This window comes from Pyrus communis, chromosome 11 (genome assembly GCF_041283825.1).
Source record: "Pyrus communis isolate YQ-2024b chromosome 11, ASM4128382v1, whole genome shotgun sequence".
Taxonomy (NCBI): Eukaryota; Viridiplantae; Streptophyta; class Magnoliopsida; order Rosales; family Rosaceae; genus Pyrus; species Pyrus communis.
In genome coordinates this window covers 10,527,742-10,536,736 of record NC_142575.1, presented here as the reverse complement: position 1 = coordinate 10,536,736, position 8,995 = coordinate 10,527,742, and the positions used below count along the sequence as shown (strand labels likewise).

Here is an 8,995-nt window from a genome sequence, read left to right as displayed (position 1 = left end):
ATAGTATTAAGTGGTAGCAATTTTATTCTTTAAACCTCAAATAGACAAAACTCATCACAAATCTTAATCTTAAAATCAAGGGATAATAGTCACTTAGTACTACGGATTGGTACGTAGTATTCCTCTTTACTGGTAAGTGAGAGGTCTTAGATTCGATTCTCGTCAAAGCAGACTTTGAACCACATTATTACTAACACATTATAAGACTTAGCCCACTCCTCCACCCCTTAGTATATAGATAATGTGGTTTGAAAAAAAAAATCAAGGGATAATAGGGCTTACTTATGAGTTATTATAGAGGTAAATTGGGTTTGAAAGTGGCTTACAAAATTAGATTCATATCAAGTTTTTCCTTTTTTAATAAACACAAGAGAACTCAAAAATCAAAATGATTTCAAGCCTCATTCTTTGGAAGCAACCTCAACTTCTTTCAGTTAACATGATCTCGTTTAGCGTAAGTACTTTGAAACCCTTCAATTAATGTAATCAACCAAAGAAATTGACAATGATATAAAAAGACTGATAATGAGTGGTGCATTAGTCCATAATAACAAGAAGACGATACCCTCATCTCCCAACACCCAATTTACAAAATGTGTAACTACGGCCCCATTGGCTCAGTACTGTACACTCAGCATCTACCAATCAAAATGCAAAAATTGTAAAAACTTGGAGAACCAATAAATCTAGGCTTACCAATGTTCCTTATATGTAACTCCAACAAACCATACTTTCGTTTTACCATCCGTGGTTCATGAGCTTCCTGACTCTGATAAATCTCACGCGCACACACACAAAGGGCCAAACTCATAGGGTCTTCGCTCTAGTGTTAGATCTCAAGCATAAATGAGCTCTTTTTCTCTTTTTATTCTCTGCTTTATCACGAATTTCGTATTCTATTCCTTTTCTCTCTAATCTTAAGGTATTAGTTCTAATTTTCTCCTCCTTTTCAACCTTATTTTCTACTTTACACATTGGATACCAACTGGATTTTCTTCTGAATATGACCAGGTCTGTGGCATCTGAAATGGATTTTTCTTTTTATATAAAAAAATTAATTAAGAAAATTGTGTTTTTGTGGGAATGGATCGATCCTTTGTAGAAACCTGAGCTGCATATCAAATCTGTGAATTATATACAAAATATTGTATCTGTACTCACTGTTATTATTAAATAGTACCTTAAAAGAAGAATAGGGTTTTGTTTTGTGCTTGGGTTAGATTCTTCTCGGGTACCCCTCTTCACGTTAGCATATTCTCGAGGATTGGTTTTATTCCTCCACTATTTTCCTTTCTGAATGTCCTCAAATTTTTCTTTCTAAATATATGTATTCTGCGTATCATTTTCTTGTTAGAATTTACAGTATTTGACTCAAATGCATGGAGGAAATGTATAGATTGACAGTCGTTGTTTGCGGGTGTGGCATCATCAAGATTCACACATGCAAGTAACTGCTAAAGTTCTTTGAAAGTGAGAATCTTGATGATGCTGCATCTGCAATAAACCACTATACAACAGAGAGGAGACTCCACAGTCCACAGTTTTACCTTTTTCACTTCAATGATTTAATTGGTATGCTTTCTATCTACTGTTTCAGGTAAGGGTATTTTTTTTAAAAAAAATATTCTGCTTCTTAGTTTTAGAATTTTTTTTTATTTTTGTTAACAGATGGAGCCCATATATATCATCAGTAGTGTTTTCAGGTGTTATATTTATGGCCTCATTAACTTGGCACTGCTGACTGTTGGTAGATCTGTGATTATTCTTCTGAGAAAAGCTTGATTGGGGTACAAGGGTTACCTGAGCAAGTCTGTTTATGCATAGAGAGAGAGAGAGAGAGAGAGATATGAGACTTTGTCTACGGTACTGGGATGAGAAAGGAGAGTGTTGATCAGCCTTGACGATGCTGCGAAGCTTTAAAGCATTTTGAAAAAGGTAAATATTTTCAAACCATTTATATATTTTTAATTTTCCTAATTTGTTTGGTTGGTTTTCAGATCCAGCCATGGACTGTAATCCAAAAAACTGATTTCTAATCTTTTCCAAAAATAGGGAATACATTCCAATAACAAAGTTGTTTGGTAGAATGGTTACTAAAAACAACAATCTTAAAAATGCTAAAAAAGTCCATCATTAGAACTCACAATCAATATTTTTAAAGGGAATTGATTATCAAACTTTGTTTTGATCATGATTATCATTAATTTTACACTCTTTGCTTAATTGTCTCTTAACTGTCTTTCAATTTATTCAATTCAGTCGTCTAGAAAACCGAGAGGAGTATAAATCACTCCCCCTTTGGAAATACGAAGCAATATTGTTAGATTTCAAAGTTGAGTTAAGGTCTCTTCAATATAAAGATGTTTGTTTCCAAACATGAAAATAGTTTCTCAAATTTGTTACTAAACAAATTTTAAAACTTTAAAAGTTCTGAATGCAATTGAAATCTTCAAATTGTATACTCATTTTAAATTTTATTACTTTTGAATCGTTAACCAAATAACAAGCTTGGTTTTTTTCCTTTCTATTGCTGAGAAATAGAAATGTGTGAAAGAAGTTTTAGATTGTCTATATGTGTGTTGTTTTTTTTATTCCACCTGTTTTGGGTGGTGGGTTGATGCAATTTGATTCAATTATTTGTTAATTTCTTTTTGAACAATATTTCAAGTGGTTTCGATCTCCAGCTGTTGAGTATATCATTGAAAATTGGAATCGGATTGCTTTGGTATTCAAAATCTTTGTGGGAACTTGTCTCACATTGTCACATTCTCACTGCCATTCTTGTCTTTGCCTTTACACTTATTTGTGGACCAACCAAAAAGTGAGTCGTCCTCCAACTTAAAACTTGGAGATGTAATTAGAGTAATGCTACATTTACCATCTATTTATATCATTATTTGTACTATCTTTCTAATAGAAGAAGAACCCGCTAACACATATGAGTCTCATTAAGGAGATGATACAAATAGGTAATAAGAGTAGTGTTTTTTATATATAATTAACCTCACTCCCCTCTCATTCATCACTCCTCTCAAGGACATAATATTCAATACTCAAACTATTTTCTCACTTCTTCAATAATAGTAACATCCGATGCTTCACCCTTGATTCACATATTATTGGATCTCAATTAGGCTACGCAATAAGTACTATAAGAACATGAAGATATATCTTTAGTCATATGCAAATATCTTCTCTTCGACTGCAGTACCTATTTGTAGGAATTTTTTATTTTCGGATAATGAAGAAAACCTTATGAATCACCTCTATCATCAGGTAGAACATTTTAGGGTTAATTATGCATACATGTAGATATCAATATTCATACATGTATCGAATAAATTCGAGTGATCCGAACTTAAGATTTCCAGCTGCAATGATATGACAACTTGTTTATAAAGCAGTGAACTATAATGCTAGGACCACTGATTTCCAATTCTCACTGTTGAGGTAGGAGTTGATCTTCCCTTGATGCCGAGATCTTTAAACTATTTAATTTAGACAGATCACCAAACCGCAAGAATTCGGAATAAAAATGTACTTAAACCAAAACAATCTTATAGCTAAATATATTTGTGTATGAGTTAGATAAAAAGTATATATGAACTATAACTACCTCACTCTGGCTTATTTAGAGAACTTGCATATAAAACAAATGTTAATGCATTTTCTTTCAACCATTTTCTCTCTTTCTTCCATTTCGTACAAAACACACTTTGCAAGATTTCACAAACACATTCTTCATATAAAACAAATGTTAATGCATTTTCTTTCAACCATTTTCTCTCTTTCTTCCATTTCGTACAACACACACTTTGCAAGATTTCACAAACACATTCTTTATTACATTTACATACATACATACATACATACATACATATATATATATATATATATATATATATATATATTAACTTCAATGTTTAAGACTTGAATCTAGGCGTTGGTTTAGTTTTTGCTCAAGATAATGAGTCTTAAGTAATTAATAATCATACACAAGTTAACATTCCGATTGTTCACAGAACTCTGGTCACTGCTCTCTTAATTGTGATTTAAACCGTCCATTAATTACACAGCTTATTTTAATTGTGACTTGGAGAGGTTTTAAAATATGAGGCTGCTATATACTTTAGCATCAGCTAGTAGAATAATGTTAATAGACGACATGTTTTACACGACAGATTAAAAACGGTCGTAGTGTTTTAAAGTACAACGGGTTTTATAATACCGTCGTACATTAGTGACAGTTTATGGTTTATCCTTTGTGATCATTTCATTCACACTTCTTACCCTTTATCTTGGGACTTTTATAGATTAATATTATGTTCCCTATAGTCCTATTACTCCTTTGAGTGTGACTAGTGACCTCTATATTTCTTATTTACACTTCAGCTATAAATCATGCATGCACTTATATCCCATATACGTTCGTGCATTGTTCTTTTGCTTGACTAAACAATTAAGTTATATATGTAGATGCTTGGGTAAAAACAAAAACTCTCAAATGTATGCATGGTCTCATTAATTAAGTGATATATATGTTATGTGGAAAAACATGTTGTGTCACCTTCTACAACATTTATTTGTGTTTACAGCACTCATCATGTAATGAGTTTCGTAGACACAAAAATATATATAATCAGTTGTAAAAGATTTATTATGGAGTCCGAAAATAACATCTCTCAAAGACATATGCATGAGATCACAAATAACCTCTCTAAAAGATATGTGCATGAGATCACAAAAACTCTATCTCTAAGAGATGTACATTGGCACTTAAGTTAACAGGATATAGTACATATTATCTATCTTTATATATGTATTTTTTCTGTAATGAGGATAAAATAAAATTACAGTACGTAGCTTCATGGAGGAAATGGCCCATTGGCAAGCGGACCTAGATCCTCTTCTGAGTTCAGGATGGAGATCCTCCTGAGCAATTCATTCAGATCGTTGAAATTCGATCTAACGGCTTCAAACAGGGGGTCTCTCTAAAAGTTATAATAATTACAGTCGTTAGATCAAGTTTGAACGGCCCGAATGGACTGCTCATAAGGATCCCCATCCTGAGCTCAGGAGAGGATCCAGTTCCAAGGCAGGCAGTTGTACGTGGTCTCCATGGTTGTACAAGGTGGTCCAACTGATGCCGGCCACTGGGTGTACATGTGGCAGACATGCAAGTGAAGGACCATATCCTTGGGTCGCTTGCATGAGATCTCCTTCGACAACAAAATCCAATATTTTTGCCAAGACAGTAAATTGGTGTTCCAAATGTTCAGCTTCCTTTTTACCCAGAAAACAAAATAAAGAAAATATGCATTAGGATTTAGGAGACAACAAAAACTATGGTGAACAACAAAACATCTAAATATAAATGAAAGAACGCCTGCATCTTAATCCTAATTTAACCTCAACAAACTAAAAAGGCAGAAAAGCAAAAACTTATCAAACAACATGTACCGTAGTGGTGGATCCAAGATGTAAAACAAGCACACACCACTTTCCCCTCCTTACCCACCAATTACTTGTTCTTCTTATATTTTTTGTCAAACAGCTTACCCCGTGATAGTTGTACTAAAATAATACCTCCATGGAAATTCTAGAACATCAGGAGTAGCAAGCAACGGGTGAGTAGGCGAAATAACCTTCACTCGCACATTCGACTCACTCTTATTCCTTCTCTATTCTCCTTTTCCACTTCTTTGTTTATAGACGTCGTAGATGTCGATGTTTATGTACAAGAAGCGCCAGAGATGGTGCTATCAAGTGTGCCAACGCCTCTGACTAGAGGCCTAATGTTGTCAACAGAGGGGGAACCTCCTCTCACCACCAGTTGGCCATATCTATATAAATGATGAGTTCATGAGCATGGTTTTCCTTCACTAACAATGCTAAAGATGGGCAGACGTATCCATGACGTACCTTCTTTTTTTTTTGACATTTCTCTATATTTTAGCCACGGAAGATTTTTCTGATAGTCCATACACGACGGTGCTTCTTATAACCACTAATCACTTCGTTTTTTTTCTCTCGTTCTAGTCAATTCAGAGGACACATAAAAATTCAAATTCGGGAGAGAGAAACCCTTGCAAACAAGTCGGCTTTCTAGTAATCTCGAAGATGAATTTGTATGTGGCAACCTGGTAACTCTAATTTAAAGTTCATGGATCGTCTCCACGCAAACTCTCGAACTATATATGAGCTACACATGTTAACTAGTTGGAAAAGGGGGTAGGTGTTAAAGTTTCAGGGCCGCAATTCTCTTATAATTATATTATTATCTCTACTTAATCATCTGTGGAGTCAATAGATATGAGTTTTTTATGCAAAATGTCTCAGTAAAGTAAAAATAGAACATTTGTGATATAAATTGTGATTTGTCACGTAAAATAACTCCTACGGGACTATTCACTACTAGAAATACAAGTTATACCTGACAAAGCAAAATTTTGTCGGTACAAGAGTCCTTTCTCAACGAAAATTTTAATTTGTTGCGCCAGACCCAATTTAGAATGCCAATCTTAACCAAGAAAATTAGAACGTTAACCAACGATCATTTTGTAGCCGTAAATTCAATGCCGTAATGAATTTTGTTTTGACGGGTAAACTCTTGCGGGAACTTTTCCCGATGTATTGAAATATTAGCCGACGATGTGAGGCAACAAAGTATTTCATTAGCAAACTGATAAGAGAGGCAACAAAGTGTGTCATCGGTGAAGTGATAATAACTCTACGTGATAAGAACAAACTTATCAAATCCCCAAGGGGCAATCCTAACCTATTTTGTCGGTTCACATCCACCAATTGCCCATGATCTCCCTCCCATAATTATTCCTAATCCTATTTGCTCATGATCTCCCTCCCATATTCTTCGCTCTCAGCGCGCCATCCAATTTCACTTTCGTAAGAATTCCTATTTATCTTGTAACAACTTGGTGGGGTCTTTCCCACTCATAAACAATTTTGACGATCCTAAATCCCTAAATTTCTATATTAGGGTTCTCACACTCTTAACTGACTTTCATCCACATCTCTGCCTCTATCATCTCTCTCGCTTCTCTAGCTCTCATGATCATCTCCATAATTTTGCAAAAGCAGCAACCACAAGCAACAAGGCTTAACGGTGAGAATATAAGCAAATTATTTAATATATTGCTTATTTATAGTTTGGTTTAAGACCTTTAGGCTACCATTACTTTTTGTTTTGATTTTTTCTTGGTCAGGGCATGTTATTGTTCGACTCTTGTAACTTAGGATGCACTACAAATTAAAGGAAAGTTTTTTATTTGGATTTTTTATGCTACAATGTCTTTGATTTTTATTCTTACTATTGAATTCCAATGCACTGCATATATGTATTTACATTTAACTTAAACTTGGTTCTTTTTTTTTCCTTTTTTTTTTTTTTTTTTTTGTAGATGACAATGATTGGCCAAAAATGGAAACGACCTCTTGTGTCAACAACAAGAATCCCGCCTTTGCCATCCTAGTCATGGTCTATATCTGCTATCAAAGATGTTCCTCCTACTTTTCGTCAAGAGAGGAATAGGCCTAATATTTTGAGGCAGATTTATCTTTCTCGCCCACAATCTCATTCTATGGGTGGTGCGACCAGGAGTGATATGCTCCTCACTTAGAGCCAAGAAACATTGATCCTCTATGACCTTGGGGGGAAAACACCATACCTTCTTCGCCCTGTACTCGTTCCCAGACCATAAGTGGTGCTAGCGGGACCTCTTCTTATCAACATCGAAATGCAGCAGGATCCCAGCTTGATGATACTCATAATGATTTACCTACTGAAGCACCTACTAGAAAGAGGAGTGCAGTTCATCGTCGACATGGGAGAAAGAAATTAAAAAAACTAATGTTATATACCATGATGAACAATGTCATTACGTTACACCAATTATAATTGCATATTAATGCCTTTTTGCTTTTCCATTGTAGGTGTTAATGGTTCTATACCAAACTTACCAGATGAAAGACCAGTGCGTGGGGCATGTCGGTTAGTTAAAACCAATCATATTGTTCATATTACACAAGCAAAGATCAAGGTCGTTATTGACCCGGTGCATAGGCGAGCAAATGATAAAGTTGTTCATAGCTTGTTGGCACAGGATATGGGGGCTATTGTTCGCCAACACTGCCCAATGAACACGGCATATTGGAAAAGAATGTTTGACGAGTCGAAGTTAGACCTCGTCTCAAAGATCACTGTGAGTAGAACCATTAATTTAAGACATATAATATCTATAATGACTTGAATTTTACCTTAGAAACACAATGTATTTTGTTTTAGTTTTGGTTTGAATTTTATTGGATTAAAATCACGACTTGTTTTTAACTATCTCAAGTGAACTTCGACTTGGACACCAATATTAAAGAACATGATGACTATGTTGATAGACTCATGTCTAGACGATACAAGGCGTTCAAGTATGAGCTACATGCATAATTTTTAGAGTGGGCATCGGCTGAGGAGGCATTCGCCAATTGTTCGATAGAGATTGACTCAAGACCTGGGGAACCTGGACAGTGGGAGTTTTTATGCAAACATTCTCAATCAGAGAAATTTCTGGTATTGTTTTAGTTAATTCATTCATGCATTTTGTCTTAATTTTTTTGTTAAGTATATGGCACTAGCTAAGAAACTGTTATTGTGTTGTGAAATATAGAAACAATCAGAGGCTAAAAAAAAAAAAAAAGCGAGCCCAAAAGAAACATTAATGGTTCTACTCATAGTGATCCCCAAGACGAGGTCTGACTTCGACTCGTTAGACATTCTTTTCCAATATGTTGTGTTCATTGGGCAATGTTGGTGAACAATTGCCCTTGTATCATGTGCCAACAAGCTATGAACAACTTTATCAATTGCTCACCTATGCACTGGGTCAATAACAACCATGATCTTTGCTGGCGTAATATGAACAATATGATTGGTTCTAACCAACCAACATGCCCCGCTCATTGGTCTTTCATCTGGTTAGTTTGG

The 8,995-nt window shown here is 34.9% G+C and overlaps 1 long non-coding RNA gene across 1 annotated transcript; it reads left to right on the top strand.

Moving 5' to 3' along the window:
- Positions 1–762: 762 nt before the first annotated feature.
- Positions 763–8,795, top strand: LOC148692879 (uncharacterized). The gene is made up of 2 exons (XR_015952900.1): positions 763–1,935; positions 7,419–8,795. It is a non-coding gene; the product is annotated as an uncharacterized LOC148692879 (long non-coding RNA).
- Positions 8,796–8,995: the final 200 nt, after the last annotated feature.